A 17,067-nucleotide genomic window follows, 5' to 3' on the forward strand; every position below is an offset into this window, starting at 1 on the left:
TTACTGATTATTAAAGACCTTTTTCTGGATATTAAATATATACTCTAAGGGTGGCTCAGTCGTTAGGCATCTGCTTTGGCTCAGGTCATGATCCCGGAGTCCCCAGATCAAGTTCCACATCAGGCTCCCTGCTCAACGGGGAGTCTGCTTCTCTCTCTAATCCTCACCCAACATGTGCTCTCTCTCTCTCTCTCAAATAAATAAATAAATAAATAAAATCTTTAAAAAATAATAATCAAGATAATCATTGTGTTTTAAAAACATATGTGTATATATACTGTAAAAGGTTAAGCCATACTGTGTTCTTTAACTGTTATCAATTGGACATTCCTTAAAATGTTATTTTGAGGACAAAATTAAAGCTTCATAGAAATCATCCAAAGCTGTTAAAACATTCTATCTAATACAGCTTGCTGTATAATTTAAAAATAGAAAAATAATCCACTCTTTTAACTGGTACATTGCTAAATGTGGCAAAGTGTCATTCAGAAAACTGAATTTCAGGAAATTATTTTTATAAGTGACTCAGTGCTAAAACAAAAACGAAAAACCCAAAACACAGTTCCTGCTTTCATGGAGCGCACAAGTGAGGGCGATAGGCATTAATCCAGGAAATCCATTTCGTAGGTTAATGATGCCATGAGGGTGTTTCTGGGGGAACTGAATTCATTAGGGAGGCCGGTGTTGAAGAGTAAAGTTAACTAAGTGAAGGTAGGGGATAGTGGCCTTCCAGAAAGTGAGAAAAGTCTGTGCATGGCCCAGGGCCTAAAGCAGATACACCAGGCCTCTACAACTGTTGAATGAATGAATGATCTGTTGTAAGAGCCTTCAGATACTCTCTCTCTCAAAAGATGGCCCTCCTTGAAGCCTAGGGGTCCTTCTACCTGCCTTTCTCAAAGTGTGCCTGGAAGGCCTGTTCAGCTAAGACCAGTAGGGAGCACAGCATATTCTCACACACATACAGAGAAAGCTTTGCCCCTCATTCCACCTTCAGTCCTGTCTTTTCCCTAGAAGCAGGTGTTGAAGGAGTATAGGCAGATTTTAGGCATTAGCTGCAGACATTGTCAGCCATCACCAGGTCTCCAAAGATGAACATTCCTGGGTGAGCTTCGTCCTAAACAACCTCCTAGGATGTCAGCTCTCTGAGCCCTTGCCTAACTCCAGGCTTGTTTTCTCAGAGCTTATTTCTCTGATCAGGGACATGAGAATCTCTTTGGGTGTTGTCTAAAATACAGAGTCCAGAAACTGACCCCAAAACTACAGCATCAGAAGTGTAGGAGAGGAGATCCAGGTATATCCAGGTATAGGCGTTTTATTTATTTATTTATTTATTTAACTAATTAATTAATTTAGTAAACTCTGCTTCCAACATGGGGCTCAAACTCATGACTCCAAGATCAAGAGTCACATGCTGGTCCAGCTGAACCAGCGAGATGCCCTTGGGTATACACATTTTTGTGTATACCCAAGGGCATTATTGGGTATACACAATTATTTCACAGCCTGAATTTGAGAACTCCTAATACAAATGCCGAATAGATAAAACTTGAAGAGAATATGGTGGTGGGTTTATCAGTTGGGGTTTTACCTGCTTCTTTAAGTAAATTGTCTGTCTTACTCTCTTCCATATATCGGAACATGTATGTCAGGTGAGAGACATCACTGTTCTTTCTCTCCTAACACAAGGTGGAAGGCTTCTCCAAGATCTGGGTTCCAGGTTCCGCGTATCAGCATGGATTCACCTCGCACACCCTGGGGCTTGGGGTGTTTGGGGCTTCGGGTCCAGAGCCACAACTCCCAGGTGGGCTGGGGCATCCTTTCTTTGACCCCTCAGTCCACCTCCCTGGTGTAAGCCCATTTTGTTGCTTAGCTATGTGGGAGCGCCCTCCGTCAGAAGTGAAGAGAAACATTTGTGCCTTCAGTCAGGCTCTTTTCCTCCCTATCACTGCTCTCCCACACAACCCACACTACATAAAATTAGGTAGAAACGTGATCTCAGTCAGTTAGTTCTGGTTGAAAACGGTGGGTTTTGTGGACACCTGTGCATCATGGCCCATAGCCCCTTGAGTTTGGTTTGCTCCTTGGTAAGCAGCTCCCATAAAGGGTTTTAACCACTTTGGTGCCATGGGAAGTTCACCAAGGAAACTGTGAAGCTAGAAAAAAGGAATAGGATTAAGAGCTCAGCTTGTGGATCTAAACACTCCTGAGTCCTCATTTCGCTCTTTCCCAGAACTGTAATGTAATTTGGGAAAACCCCCTAACATTCTAAGGGGGCAGATCCCTCTGCTCAGTACCTTCCTAGTCATGTGTGGGTAATAATGGTTTCTCCCTCGTGTGGTGTTGTAAGGATCCAGCAAGATGATGTTTGCAAAATCTTTGGCATGGTTCCCGGCACAGAACTCTCCAAAAAACTGTTAGTTACCTTTTATTGTGTGAGGTTTTTAAAATATATTTTTTAAAAATTTTTAATTTTTAAATTAACATATAAAATTATTAGCCCAGGGGTACAGGTCTGTGAATCACCAGGTTTACACTTCACAGCACTCACAATAGCACATACCCTCCCCAATGTCTGTAACCCAGCCACCCTTTCCCTACCCCCAAAATGTGTTTAATACTGCCAGATAAGAGAAAGGCAAATAAACATTCCTGCAAGAAGCCGTGCTCTGTTGGAGCTGATCTACCTTTAACCAGACATGAGATGAAGTAAGAAATCCCATGATGGCATCCCGTATTGCTCACCAACTCTTTCGCCATGGGAGGAAGGGCACCGTCGGAACCTGCCCAGTTCTCCAGGCACAACGAGGCATAGCGAAAGCACAATGAACTTCATGTGAACTTTTACGTTTTGAGACTCTGAACAAATGTGAAACATCAAGCTCAATACATAAGTATCAAGAAAGAACTGGGGGGGGGGGTGTTAAATTTATACTGCGGTTACTCAATAGAAAGGAATTTTTTTTTAAATGTTTAAAATGTTGAAGGAAGGGAAAATGATTTCAAAGTCTACGACACTGACCCAAGTGGAGAGACCACCTGACAAGTCTCTGCTGCATGTGTTCACAGCCTTCATTATTAATATGTCCCAAAAGCTTGTCGTATCTTTCCAGGAGTCCTATACCAGGGAAATGTCCGGAATGCCATAAATAAGAGAATTATTATTGTCCCCTTGGGACAAGGATGACGCAAGCCTCATCCATTCAGGGTATGATGCAGCTTTTCTTTTTACCTCTCAAAGATTCACAGCCCTTAGTACATTTAAAAAATACTTTTAGGGGCACCTGGATGGCAGGGGCAGTTAAGTGACCAACCCTTGGTTTCTGCTCAGGGCGTGGTCTCAGGTCATGAGACGGAGCCCTGCATGGGCCCTGCGCTCAGCAGACAGGCAGTCTACTTCAGGCTCTCTCCTCCTCTCCCTCTCTCCTGCCCACTACACTCTCTCTCTAAAATAAATAAAACTTCTAAAACATACTTCAGTCACACTAATGTATACTCAATACAGGAGAAATGGGTGTTTATCAATGACACTGTATTTCAATAATCCATGGTTAAGACAGAGTAAGCCGTATTTCCTAAGTATGTGGCTGAACTCTCACTTTGGTGGATACCCCTGTGGGTGGATACAGCTTCTTTTTTTTTTTTTTTTTTTTTTAAGATTTTATTTATTTATTTGACAGAAAGAGAGAGATCACAAGTAGGCCGAGAGGCAGGCAGAGAGAGAGGGGGAAACAGGCTCCCCGCTAAGCAGAGAGCCCGATGCGGGACTCAATCCCAGGACCCTGGAATCATGACCTGAGCTGAAGGCAAAGGCTTAACCCACTGAGCCACCCAGGCACCCCTGGATACAGCTTCTGATGCAGTACCTCAGCCTATCAGCTCTTGGGTGTGTTGAGAAGAAACAAGTAGCTAATACTCTCATGGCTCTCATGGTTCTGAAGAGGAAGGGCTTCCTTCTAAGGAGGACAGCAGAGAAAACTTCATAGAGGAGAGCATGTTTGACCTAGGCCTTGAAAGAGGAGAGGGAATTGGACAACCAGAAGTGGGAGTGGGGAGAATATCCCGAAGGAAGAGGCTCTTCCCCAGTGAAGACGGGATATAAGAGAGCAAGAATAGATACGGGAAATGGGCAGCCATCCAAGGTGAGCCCTCTGCATTGATGTCGCCCAAGGAAACTCTAGGAGTTTCCTTGGAACTTCCTTGGGTAACAGGAAAAGAAAGGTTCTTTCTTGGTGTGGACACTCAAAACAGGGAGTAGCCCCTCTATTTCACTTTGGGAAGAGAAAGGTTGCACCTTGGTAAATGTCCCAGGTGAAAATATTGTTATTCTATGTTATGGCAGAGATATAATAAAACGTCCAATGGTGCTGAGACTAACAGTTCAATATATGGCAGATTTTCACTATATGTGTCAACTTTTTTTATTTTTTTTACCTCTGGGGAAATAGTGAAGATTTGTTAGAGGATCATAATGACATGAAATACCTTATGAAAAGAATTATCCAGGTGATCACCATGGCCAGGGCATTATTCTTTAATAACAGCAATAAGAAAACACAGATGACATTTGTCTCTCTGTTTTAACATACCATTGCCTTTATTCACGTAGTTATATATATGACACTTGCATATAGCCCACAAAGATGTGAATTAAATTTTACCCTTAGTCCGCTACATTCTTCTTCTTTGGAACACTTCAGGACGGAGCCCCTAGGTGGCTCAGATGGCTAAGCATCTGCCTGTGGCTCAGGTCATGGTCCCAGGGTCCTGGGATTGAGTCCCACATTGGGTTCCCTCCTCAGCGGGGAGTCTGCTTCTCGCTCTCCCTCTGCTGCTCTCCTTGTTTGTACACTCTTGCTCTTGCTCTCTCTGTCAAATAAATAAGATCTTTTTTTAAAAAAAGAAGTTTCAAAAGGAACATTTCAAGAAAGGAATAATTAGAAAAATATTATAACTTGCATTCTTTCATTTCATATGTATAATTTTTAAAATTAGATTTTTCCTTGTAGGCAGCTAGTTGGGTTTACTATAAATCATTTAAAATGTTAAAACTATGATCATGACTTGTTATTTGCCCCAGGGGAGAAAAAAATCACAAGGAGTTAAAATAGGACAGAAATTGTACAAGTCTCTCGGGCCGGTGGCTATGCAATTTGTTAAAGATCTTGAGCATGACCGTCAGGCAAAGACAGTAATATAATCACCTAGCACTCTCCCTAGGGCTTGTTGTGAAGGAGGATTGCTGACACAACTTGTCTGTAGAGTGATGGATTTGTAGCTGCTTACTGTATGAGAACGTCATTTTACCCAGAGAGGAACAATAACTAATCCAGCCTATTTCCAATTTTGTAGTATCACGGGTTGGCGCTAACAGATGAGTTATGTCATTTGATAATGGCTTGCCTTCATTATAGCATTGGCAGAAGAATTTTTGGCATCACTCAATGATAGAAAGAAAATTAGCTTGAGTAAAAAGTTGTATGTGCTTAGGTCTTAGGTAAAATAAAAATTGGGGTAGACTGTCCCTTCATTTAGCTAAACAATAATTCAAATATACAATTTTAAAGACAACTTCTCTTGAACTAGAAAAGTTGCCTAGGGAAAAATAAAACAAAATTCTTGAAATTTAAGATATTTTGTAGACTATGTATGATTGTCCAAACAAAGTGTGTGAAGCACTGGAATTAGAAGAAAGGACTTAAAAATGTGGAAGGAGAACATGTAAGAAATTGGTTAAAGTAATAGTATCTGGCACTTGGGTGGCTCAGTCGGCTAGGCGTCTGCCTTGGGTTCAGGTCATAATCCCAGTGTCTGGGATTGAGCCCCATGTCAGGCTCCTTGCTCAGCAGGGAGCCTGCTTCTCCCTCTCCCCCCTGCTCATTCTCTCTCTCTGTCTCAAATAAATAAAATCTTTTTTTAAAAAAGTGATAGTATCTTGATGGTGGTTGGTGAGTGAAAGGAACTGTTTGAATCGTTAAACTTTACATGACTATATATTCTCTTGAATTTTTTTTAATATTTTATTTATTTGACAGAGATCACAAGCAGGCAGAGAGGCAGGCAGAGGGAGAGAGAGAAGCAGGCTCCCCGCTGAGTGGAGAGCCCGATGCGGGGCTCGATCCCAGGACCCTGGGATCATGACCTGAGCCAAAGGCAGAGGCTTTAACCCACTGAGCCACCCAGGTGCCCCATATTCTCTTTAATTTTTTTAAATTAAAAATAATTTCCAAGACATTAGTCAGGTGTTCTTGGTATTTGTATATATATATATATATATATATATATATATATATATATATATATTTCGCTATGTGCTTGCCTCAAACCAGTTTTTTGAAATTGTTGGATGACAAGTGATAAGTGAATAAGACACAAGACTCTGTGAGAAGGCAGTTGGGGGGGCAGTAGGCTGAGGGGGATTAAAACAAAGTATTTCATTGCTCTGACTTTTACTCATTTCTCTTTTGTATTCTACATTCTGAACCTCATAGACTCTCTCTGCAGATTTCATAATTTCAGTTTTTACCCAACTCATCCACCTTATAATTATGAATATATGGACATAATTAACTGAATCACTTTGAGAGAGGAAAAAATACCCTACTTAAGGCTAATTAGATGAATCATGAATGCCTGAAAGAATGCATTTCAATAAGGTGAAAAACTTTGGATAAACATTTAATGAAGTTTCCAATTGCATTTGACTGCAGAGAATATTGACAAACGTTCATTCCATGCAGATTATTAAATTGTATCGATTTAGGATCCCAAAGCCTAAATACCACCATTGCCTCCAGAGGGGACCTGATTGCACTCACATGTCACATTCATAAAAAACATAGTGCACTAATTGGGAGTCTCCCGCCATCTGCACACTTGCTTCCAGGCGCACATAAAATGATCAATGGGAAAGCAGGGTCAATCCAGGCAGACTGCGAGTGAAATTAAAATAATAAAATGTCTAAACATTTAACTGCAAATAGGAAATCTTTATACCCACCCACACCCTATTCTGTAGCATAAAGCTAAGGCACAATTATTCATATACCTCAAGTAATTTGCAGGCTCCATACAAAATCTCATTTAAAATAAGAAATTGCTATTTCTGCACATTTATTCCACCAAATGCCAGCTAATTGCTGCAATGGCCATTATAAAGAATAATTTTCGCTTAGTGAAAAAAAAAGGAATGAAGAGAACATTTTCTGGTTTTGTTCCACTGCGAAGGCTCTATTCAGTGAATACTGAATGCACAGCGTTTCACTGCTACATTTATTATGCTGAGAGGTCAAGTATTACACAGCATCTTGTATTACGCTTTGCATGCTAAGTATTTCACTTCACAAATTGACCCTCCGGTGTACTTGCTACATAATGCTTTAAAAACCCAGCTAAAACGCAGGACAATTAGCAATACTTTTACTCCCAGTTAACAATGGGAACACCAATGTAGGTGATTGCATTTACAGTAGCTTTCTTCACAAAACATTTTTGACACATTAAGGTACTTCGGAATTGTGCAGTACCAGTCCTCTCTTGTGAATGGCTTTCCAGCATTTGCAGAGAGAAACAGTTACTGTACGTTAGAGCTTAATTGAAAAGAATTCAACCACGGCCTATGAAGCACCAATTAGGGTGATATTATATCATAAAAAGCTGTAATATCCATGTTCAGACTTGCGCATGAGCCAATACAAAGTAGGACACAATTAAAAAGATATACAGTTTAAACTCTTGAAACTGTTAAATTTAATTAGGAGTTCAGTATGCGGGGAGGTGGGGGGATGCTTTGTGGGATGGGGTGGCGGCGGGGGCTGGGGGGTTTGCAGGAAAAAGGAAGTTCCCTGCAGGACTGGAGACCCCGGGCACTAGCTGTCCAGGACGGCCAGGTCAGTTGGTCCTTTCCATCTAAACAACCTCTAGTTAATGTAAGTGTGGGGTGTTTGCTTTGCCCCAGAGATGAGTTGCTGAGATGACATGAATATTCATGCTCAGTCAGGAGGTGCTGCCCTCCAGTATTTCTGGTGTGTCCGCTGGCCTCCAAGAGGGAGAGAAGGCAGAACCGGCTTGCTTGGACCATGGAAGGGGGAGTGTGCTCTGAGCGTGCTCTGGCCCACACAGATCAAACACAATTAAAAGAGAGTTAACTGCATTGCTTTTCATGAAGAAAGACACAGATAATTGTGAAATAAAATGGACGTGGCCAGATCAGCCTAAGTATCTTGGCAGGCTTGGCTCTGAATGTAATATTTAAATACTGGAACCTGCATGAAATCCCACTTTGAGGTGACAGCCGGCAGGTAATTATCAGTAAAACAACATTATCAAAGTTCTCCTGCATAGCATGTTTGACTGACTGGAGTGCTTCTCCTTACAAATCCCGCTAATATCCATTTCAATCTGCTTTAATATGTTCACAAGTTGGGGCTTATTTTGAATTCCACTGGGTAAATGAGGACAGCACACTTGGAATTTGCAGACTATACACATTCCTTTCATTTATGAAGGGTTTCCAGAGTAGTTTTTAAAGGAAACTACGATCATCCAGAATCCAGAAAAACTTTTTCACTATAACTAGAATGAAGATAGGAAGCAACTTATTTCTCCGCTGTATTTATTTCATCCGAAGCTATACAACAGGTCTATGAAAATCATCCTTATTTTGTTTGAAGAAGAAAAGGTATTTTTAAATGTCTCAGGGTTTAAATAAATAGAAAAATAAAATTCATCGGTGTTAATGCAGTTTTCTAAGGCACTCAAGTTATTGAAATTAAAAGTTAAAATAATTTTTTAAAAAGTTTGTGTTTGAAATATGCAGATGGAAAAGTTCTTGTCTCCGATTTGAGAAGGTCTCTCGCTCTTCAATCCACAAGTTTACTTCAGGTGTTTTTAAATTTCCACCTCTTTCCTGTCCAACCAAAAAGCAGGACTGAAGGGGCACTTTATTGATGAGATAAATTGGAATTTTGGATGCTCTAAAATCAGATATTCCATGTTCCTTCCTTCCTCAATGAGCTCTTCATGACCTTTAAAATTTCGTGAAACAGGGCACCTGGGTAGCTCAGTTGGTTAAGTGTCTGTCTTTGGCTCAGGTTGTGATCCCAGTGTCCTGGGATTGAGTCCCACATCTGGCTCCTTGTGCAGCAGGGAACCTGCTTCTACCCTACCTGCCACTTCCCCTGCTTATGCTTGTTCTCTCTCTCTCTCTCTCTCTCTAATAAATAAAATCTTTGAAAAAAGAAATCGTCAAACAGACAGAAGTATCTCATTGAAGATCCAAAGGAGGCCCCACTCTCAAACCCACTGTGTATTCCCGATAATTCAGAAGACACAGTCATTACTTTAGACCAATATCTGATCTCACCTTGGTTTCTAATACATTGAATTAAGTTAGAACATTAATAAAATAGTTACTGATAGCATGGAAATCTACACAGTTACATTAAATGTACAGGCTATGGGGATAAAAATACATTATATGTTTATAAAAAATTTAAAAAAATAAATTGTACAGGCTATTTTGGGGGCACTTGGGTGGTGCAGTCATTTAAGCGTCAGCTCTTGGTTTCAGCTCAGGTCACGGTCTTGAGGTCAAGCCCCGTGTTGGGCTTCAGGCTCTGTGCTCTATGCAGAGCCTGCTTAAGATTCTCTTTCCCTCTCCTCCACCCCTCCTACCTCGAATAAGTAAATCTTTTAAAAATTATATAGGCTGTTTTTGTTTTATTGGTTGCATGTGTAACAAGAGGCATAGTTTTACTAGGAAATTCTGCCTTTGAAAACTAGGCCAGTTAACAGATTGCAAGGTGGTAGTGGTAAGATGTTTTCTCTTTTAATGAAAGTGAAGCCAAAATGACGAATGCAATTACCATTAGAGGTATTTTAAGGGACATGAATGCAAAGGAGTTAAGATAATGCTGAAACAATTGCATAGGAATTATACACTGAACAATCTGGATTCTAGACTTTTCTGTCCAATCTTTTTTGTGTGTTAGAAACTCCTTCTCAAATGAACAAGATGGAACAGGTTTAGTTAGAGGGTTTTATTGATCATTCATTATCTTGTTGTATTAAGATTCTTCTGAAGAGACAAGATTTTGCAAACGTTTCCCTAAATTCATTTTCTGACTCATGGTATTTCTGAAATTCTAACTCTATGAGGGGGCTGAGAGAATTAATTATCCCATGTGGTCTGGAACAGAGTGGAAAATAAAAACCTATTTTTATTCTTTTCTGCAGAAAGAAAAATGTCTCTTCTTCCACAAACCAGTTTTATCAAAAAGATACCAAAGGGCTTAGGCATCAATACCTCACTTTTCCTTCCTTCATAGTGTATCTAGACCTCACTGTACCCTACTACTCGAGAACTAATCAGATTTTCATTCTCTGCAGTCAGGGGTCCCACCTTCCTACACAACCCTGGGCAAGTAGGAAATGTACATGGGCGAAGTGGACTGGGTATAAGGGAACAAAGTTGGGGCGGGAGCCCTGGGGAACTAGAAAATGCCAGAAATGCCATTACTCAGCTCTGGAGATTTGGGTCATGCAGAAGTATAATCTTACAGTGGCAAGATCTTCCAGTTTTCCCACGAGAGGTAGTGTGTGTGTATTTCTCTGATTTTAAAACATTGTGATCAAAGTAAACCTAGGCCTAGGTTTGGAGCAATGGGCCATTGGTTTGCAATCACTGATGTAACTCATCATCTTCAAATGTGTTCTAAGTTTCCTTCTTTATAGTAATGGACTATCATCTTATCATTGTGAAATGGTTTGCATTTTTATAGGCATTAAACTTTTAACCACAGTATTTAGCAAGCAAGTCAGATATTTCTTCTGGTACATGTATCTTCTCAATCACCTGAAGCTAAACCCTATGGCCAGAAAGCCTCATCTCAAGACTTGGAAGCAGCTTCAGTCTCGTTGCTATTTGCTAGTGGTTTTAATTATATTGCCTAACATGTATCGATCTGTAACAGGGTTCCAAGTTATTTTAGAAATGTGTTTGTACACTTGTTAGCTGATCCAAGCCTCCCAATGGTCTCATAAGTTAGAACAAGCTAGGTAATGTGCAGTAACAACTCCACAGTTTCTGTGATTTAACATAACCAAACTTTATTTCTCACTGATTCTACTTGTCCAACATGGGTCATGAGGATGACTCTGCTCACCATATTGTCACCTAGGAACCCAGGCTGAAGGAACTTTCATCTCAGTCAGTGCTTCTGCCATCACCGAGATAGGAAAAGAAGATGAGGCACATCATATTCTGATTTTTAAAGGTTCTGTCCAGGAAACACAACTTTTCCTTGCACTTATTGGCCTTGAAGTTTACTTAAAGGGACAAATGCCTGAAAAACATAACTGAATTTTTTTAAAATTTTAATTCTAGTATAGTTAACATACAGTGTTATATAGGTTTCAGGTGTACAATATAGTTATTCAGCAATTCTACACATACTGAGTGCTCATCATGATAAGTGAAATCTTAATCTCCAGCACCTGTTTCACCCATCCCCCACCCACCTCCCCTCTGGTAACCATCTGTTTGTTCTTGGTTTGCTTCTCTCTCTGTCTGTCTCTTTCTCTCCTTTTTTTCCTTTGCTCATTTGTTTTGTTTCTCAATTTCCACATAGGACGAAAATTATATGATTTTTGTCTTTCTCTGACTGATTCCTTTCACTTGGCATTATAGTCTCTCGATCCATCCATGTTGTTACAAATGGAAATATTTAATTCTTTTTATGACTGAGGACTATTCCAGTGTGTGTGTACCACATCTTCTTTAGCCATTCATCTACCGGGACCCGTGGGCTATTTCCATGATTTGGCTATTGTAAATAATGCTGCAATAAACATAGGGGTACACATACCTTTTTGAATTAGTGTTTTTGTATTCTTTGGATGAATCCCCAGCAGTGGACTTACTGGACCCTATGGCAGTTCTATTTTTTACTTTTTGAGGAAACTCCATACTGTTTTCCAGTGGCTGCATTCATTTGCATTCCCACCAACAGTGCACAAGACAGCCCAGTCATATTTTATTTTATTTTATTTTTAAAGATTTTATTTATTTACTTGACAGAGAGAGATCACAAGTAGGCAGAGAGGCAGGCAGAGAGAGAGAGGAGGAAGCAGGCTCCCTGCCGAGCAGAGATCCCGATGCGGGACTAGATCCCAGGACCCTGAGATCATGACCTGAGCCAAAGGCAGAGGCTTAACTCACTGAGCCACCCAGGCACCCAGCCCAGTCATATTTTAAATGGAAGGAAGAGAAGAACAGCCAGGAATAACATACATTATCAAATGTCAGGAGATCTCATAAAGGGCCTAAAAACAAAGTATTTGCATACGAATCGATAAATCAGTAGAACAGAACACAGAATCCAGAAATAGACCTTGATATATATGAGAATTTAATATATGATGGAGATGTTAGACCAATTCAGTGGGAGAAGGGCGGGTTATTTTCAGATGGCATAGAAAATTATACAAAAATGATTTTAGATGGGTTAAAAGCTTAAACAAAACAAAAGAATAAAGATGTTTCAACAATGTCCATGTTTTGGGACATTTTCATAACTAAGATAGTAAACCTAGAAGCTGTAAAAGAAAATATATACAATTTAAGGTATATTAAAATATGTATTTCAAATGATAACAAAAATGGGCAAATTAGAAATTTAGAAAAAAATTTGCAAAATGAAAAATATAATATCATTATACAATGAGCTCTTCAAACATAAAACTGAAAATAAAAAAAAAATAGCCAACTTGTGGAGGAGCAAAACCAGGTAGTGTACAGCTTTGTGAAAGATTGAAATCACCAGTAGTTAGGGAAATGAAAAATAAAGTAACAGCAAGGTTTAAACCCATTAGTCTGGCAAAAATAAGAAAGAATAATAACATACATTCTGATATGGATGCAGGGAGAAATGATGCTGTCATTATTCCTGATGGAAATGGGAATTGTTATAATACTTATTTGGAAAATAATCTGATAACATTTATTAAAATTAAATAGCTACATCTTCTGGCTCAGAATTCTCACTTCTGGAAAGCCCTCCTTTAAAAATGAGAGCCCTGGTATACAGGACAAATGTACAAGGGAGTTAATCACCACATTGTTCAATATAGCAGAAAACTGAAAACAAGGTAAGTCATGGTACATGGTATACCAGAGAAGTGGTAGGAAATGAAGTGGAGCTATGTCAGTTGACTTGGAGATAGTCTCCTGAGGTGCTTCCTAGTGAGAAAGACAAATGCAGGACAAGGATATATAGTATGATGTCGAAAGGGTATATAATATGATTTCTAAAAAATGGTGCCCAAAACCCACATATGGGACTATATATGCTTTTGTGTACATATATATGCCTACATAAGATTATATAAGCATGAATAAAAAATATGCAAAAATAGAACATCTGGTTGGCTACATCGTTAAGTAGCCAACTCTTGATTTGGGCTCAGGTCATGGTCTCAGGGTCCTAAGAGCCTAAGTCAGGCTCCTTACTCTGGGGGGGGGGTCTACCTGAGATTCTCCCTCTCCCTCTGCCCCTTTCCCTGCTCATACTCTCTTCACCCCCCCCAAATGAATAAATCTTTAAAAAAGACAAAATAAAAATTTGCAAAAATACAAGCTAGTTTGATGACATGGGTTGGGGTGGGGGTTCAGGACAGCAGGAAAACAGAAGAGAAGGGAGGAGCTTTGCAAAAAGAAAAGAAAAAAAATTAGTCTGTACCCCCCAAAAAACCAACATATATGCTATAATCCCATTTATTCATTAATGCAAAGATTTTATACATAGCATATATGTGCAAACAATTTCTGAATATAATAAAAAGATATAAAAACAAACAAAACATTTCAACAGAATTGCATTTGACTATGATTGAGGCTGTAGATTGAGGAAAGTCAGTCACTTATCCCATCAAACACTAGAAAGAACTTAAGCTGTACCATCCGATGGCCGGTGCTTCCCCAAGGTAGACAGCATCCAGGCAGGCAGGCAAAGCTCCTCAGTGTTCTCAAAAGGAGGCTTTTTGGCTGTGTGCTTGTTGGATCTCCAAAGTATATGGATTTGCCATCAATTATCCTATCCCTACTCTTCGGGTTTTTTCAAGAGAAAATAACCTCAAACTCTGCTATCTCTATGGGCTACTATCCATATTCCAACTTCTTTGGTTTCCAAAGAGGAGAATGGATTCATTTTGGTTGCTGTTAGCTAATAATTTTAATAATGATGCTTTTAGGAGTGCCTGGATGGCTCAGTGGGTTTAGCCTCTGCCTTCAGGTCAGATTATGATCTCAGGGTCCTGGGATCGAGCCCTACATCGGGCTTTCTGCTCAGGAGGGAGCCTGCTTCCCCCCTCTCTCTGCCTACTTCTCTGCCTATTTGTGATCTCTGTCAAATAAATAAATAAAATCTTTTTTTTTAATGATGCTTTTACTTGCATTTTCTTCTAATGGATAGGTCTGGTAAACTTATCTGGGCAGAAGTTTATAATGGAGGGGTGTCTGGCTGGCTCAGCCGAAAGAGCTATGATTCTTGTTCTTAGGGTTATGGGTTCAAGGCCCATATTGGGTGTAGAGATTACTTAATAGTAAAGTCTTTTTTTTTTTTTTAAGTCTGTAATGGGAATTAGTGTACATTTTGACCGAACCTTCTAAAGGAACAAAACTTTGTGGTTTCACAACAAAGTAGACTCAAAGAAGCTGTTGAACGTGGTTGCAGCCTGGAAGTTTTAATGATTAAATGATTTCTTTGGCCATTAAGGAATTTCTTTTCTTTAATCACGGACATTGTTACCTCTGCCAACCTCTAGTCAACCCCACTGTAAGCAGAGAGATCTTAACCAAAGAAGAAAACGATTTTCAAAAATTTGAAACATCCATTCTTGGTGCCAATATTTAGGGGTCTCTCAAGGCTGCCCAGCATTCCAAAATAGTGGAGAAGCCAGGAAAGGAGCTCACGGATTTGGGATTTCCATCACTCAGCCTAAACTTTCACTGCCAAGTTGGTGAGACAGAGAACACATGATTGGGTCTAGTGTCAGCTCTCTGATGCCCTGCGCAATGACTTGACATAAGTCCTTTTCACCATCTAAAGCCTACTGTTCTCATGTCTTCTCTGACACATGTTCTCAGAGAACCCTGCTCTTTTACTTAATAGCACTCATAAAAATATGTGATTGTATGCTTATGTGTATGATTATGGGTTTAACTGCTCTCTCTTCCACTAAAACATCATTTCTATATGGATAGGAGCAATATACTATAACCTCAACACATAACGTAGTGGCTGACACACACTCAGATTCAATAAAAACTTATTAATTTAATGGATAAATGAGTATATAATGTGAGAGAAAGGATCTCAGAGTATCCCACTGACTCTTGTATCAGATTCTCTAAATGCAAGAATACTTTTGATTTTTTAAATTAAGCCACAATTCTGTCACTTTGCCTACACATCATCTAGTAGATGAAATGCGTAAGAGAGGATAGGTCTGTTCTGTGTAGTTAATTTGCAAAAAACTAAACCTTTTAGTCATAATCCCATATCTCTATAGGGGTCTGTAAGATACCATTTCACCCACAGCTTTTAGGAGAACTATAGTTCATGTAAGATAGATACTTGTTATGGATTTTAAAATATTTTCGGTCTCCCTTGCTATTTTGTTCCCGGATCTTGGAATCCCAACAGTAATTAGAAAAATTACTAGAAGGAAGAAATTCACAGAAGTAAAAGGACTTAGAATTGTCCAGTCCACTGATTTTCAAACTCTATTTTAGCAGTAGAATCCTGTTTTTCAAAAAGAAATCTTATGCAGAAACTTGATATTTCTGTGTTAATTCATATCTATATACATAGGTATAGATTTGGGGAGGGAGGAAAAAAGGAAGGAAGGAAGCCGAAGAGAGAGAGGAAGACAGAAAAAACAGAAGGAAGAGAAAGAAAAAAAGAAAGAAGGGAGGGAAGGAAGCTATAGAGGAAGGAAGGAAGGAGGGAGGGAAAGGAAAGGAAGGAAAGAGGAAGAGAAGGAGTTGGGGGGAGGGAAAGAAAAGATCTGTCCTGATTGAAGTGAGAAAGGGAACTAGAGCCCTCCCCCAACCCCCAAGCTTGGCCTTGACCTCCACATTGGGCTCCTGCTCCATCACCCTCTCTGTCTCCTCCTGCCCTGTCTGGTCCATAATTCCCTCTAATATACCACTGAGACCAGTTTGATAGTCACCAGTTTGAATGAGTATCTCCTTCCAACAAAAAAGGAAACTAAGAGTTGATGACAGTCTTCAGTATTCCAAACCCTTCCCTCTAAAAGTAGACCCATTTTATTTTTATTAATAGATGATTCTTTACAGTCTTTGCCAAATAATTTTATATGAATCTAGATTATCGTTGCTCAGCATGTTCTTCTTATAGTTAAGTCACCATAATTTAGTTCTACCCAACATTTTTTCAACAAAACAATTTTGAAAATACTAAAATTCTGAAAAGTATTCCTTTTTTTGCAAATATAAAATTTACTTAAAAAAATTTTTTAAGGGGCGCCTGAGTGGCTCAGTGGGTTAAAGCCTCTGCTTTCAGCTCAGGTCATGATCCCGGGGTCCTGGGATCAAGCCCCACATTGGGCTCTCTGCTCAGCAGGGAGCCTACTTCTCTCTCTCTCTCTCTCTCTCTCTCTCTCTGCCTACTTGTGATCTCTGTCAAATAAATAAATAAAATCTTTTAAAAAAAATTTTTTTTTAATTTTATTTATTTATTTGACAGAGGGAGAGAGATCACAAGTAGGCAGAGAGAGGCAAAGAGAGGAAGGGAAGCAGGATCCCTGCCTAGCAGAGAGCCCAATGTGGGGCTCGATCCCAGGACCCTGGGATCACGACCCGACCTGAGGGCAGAGGCTTTAACCCACTGAGCCACCCAGGTGCCCCTACTTAAAATATTTTTTAAATGACCCTTATAATCACAAATCTAATTTTGGTTGTATTTATTATGAAGACACAGAGGTGACCTAAAAAAACATATTATTGGGACTCCTGGGTGGCTTAGTTAGTTAAGCAACTGTCTTCGC

General features: G+C 39.7%; 2 long non-coding RNA genes across 4 annotated transcripts in view; one reads left to right on the forward strand and one right to left on the reverse strand.

Annotated features, from left to right (window-relative positions):
* The window catches only part of LOC131836478 (uncharacterized), a 134,701-nt gene that overhangs the window by 115,868 nt on the left and 1,766 nt on the right, over window positions 1-17,067 (forward strand). The window lies entirely within an intron of this gene.
* The window catches only part of LOC131836479 (uncharacterized), a 38,784-nt gene continuing 26,294 nt past the window's right edge, over window positions 4,578-17,067 (reverse strand). Inside the window, exon 3 of the long non-coding RNA XR_009355635.1 lies at window positions 4,578-4,866. This is a non-coding gene — a long non-coding RNA (uncharacterized LOC131836479). The remainder of the gene's footprint in view (window positions 4,867-17,067) is intronic.

This window comes from Mustela lutreola, chromosome 7 (assembly GCF_030435805.1).
Source record: "Mustela lutreola isolate mMusLut2 chromosome 7, mMusLut2.pri, whole genome shotgun sequence".
In the NCBI taxonomy this organism is placed as follows: domain Eukaryota; kingdom Metazoa; phylum Chordata; class Mammalia; order Carnivora; family Mustelidae; genus Mustela; species Mustela lutreola.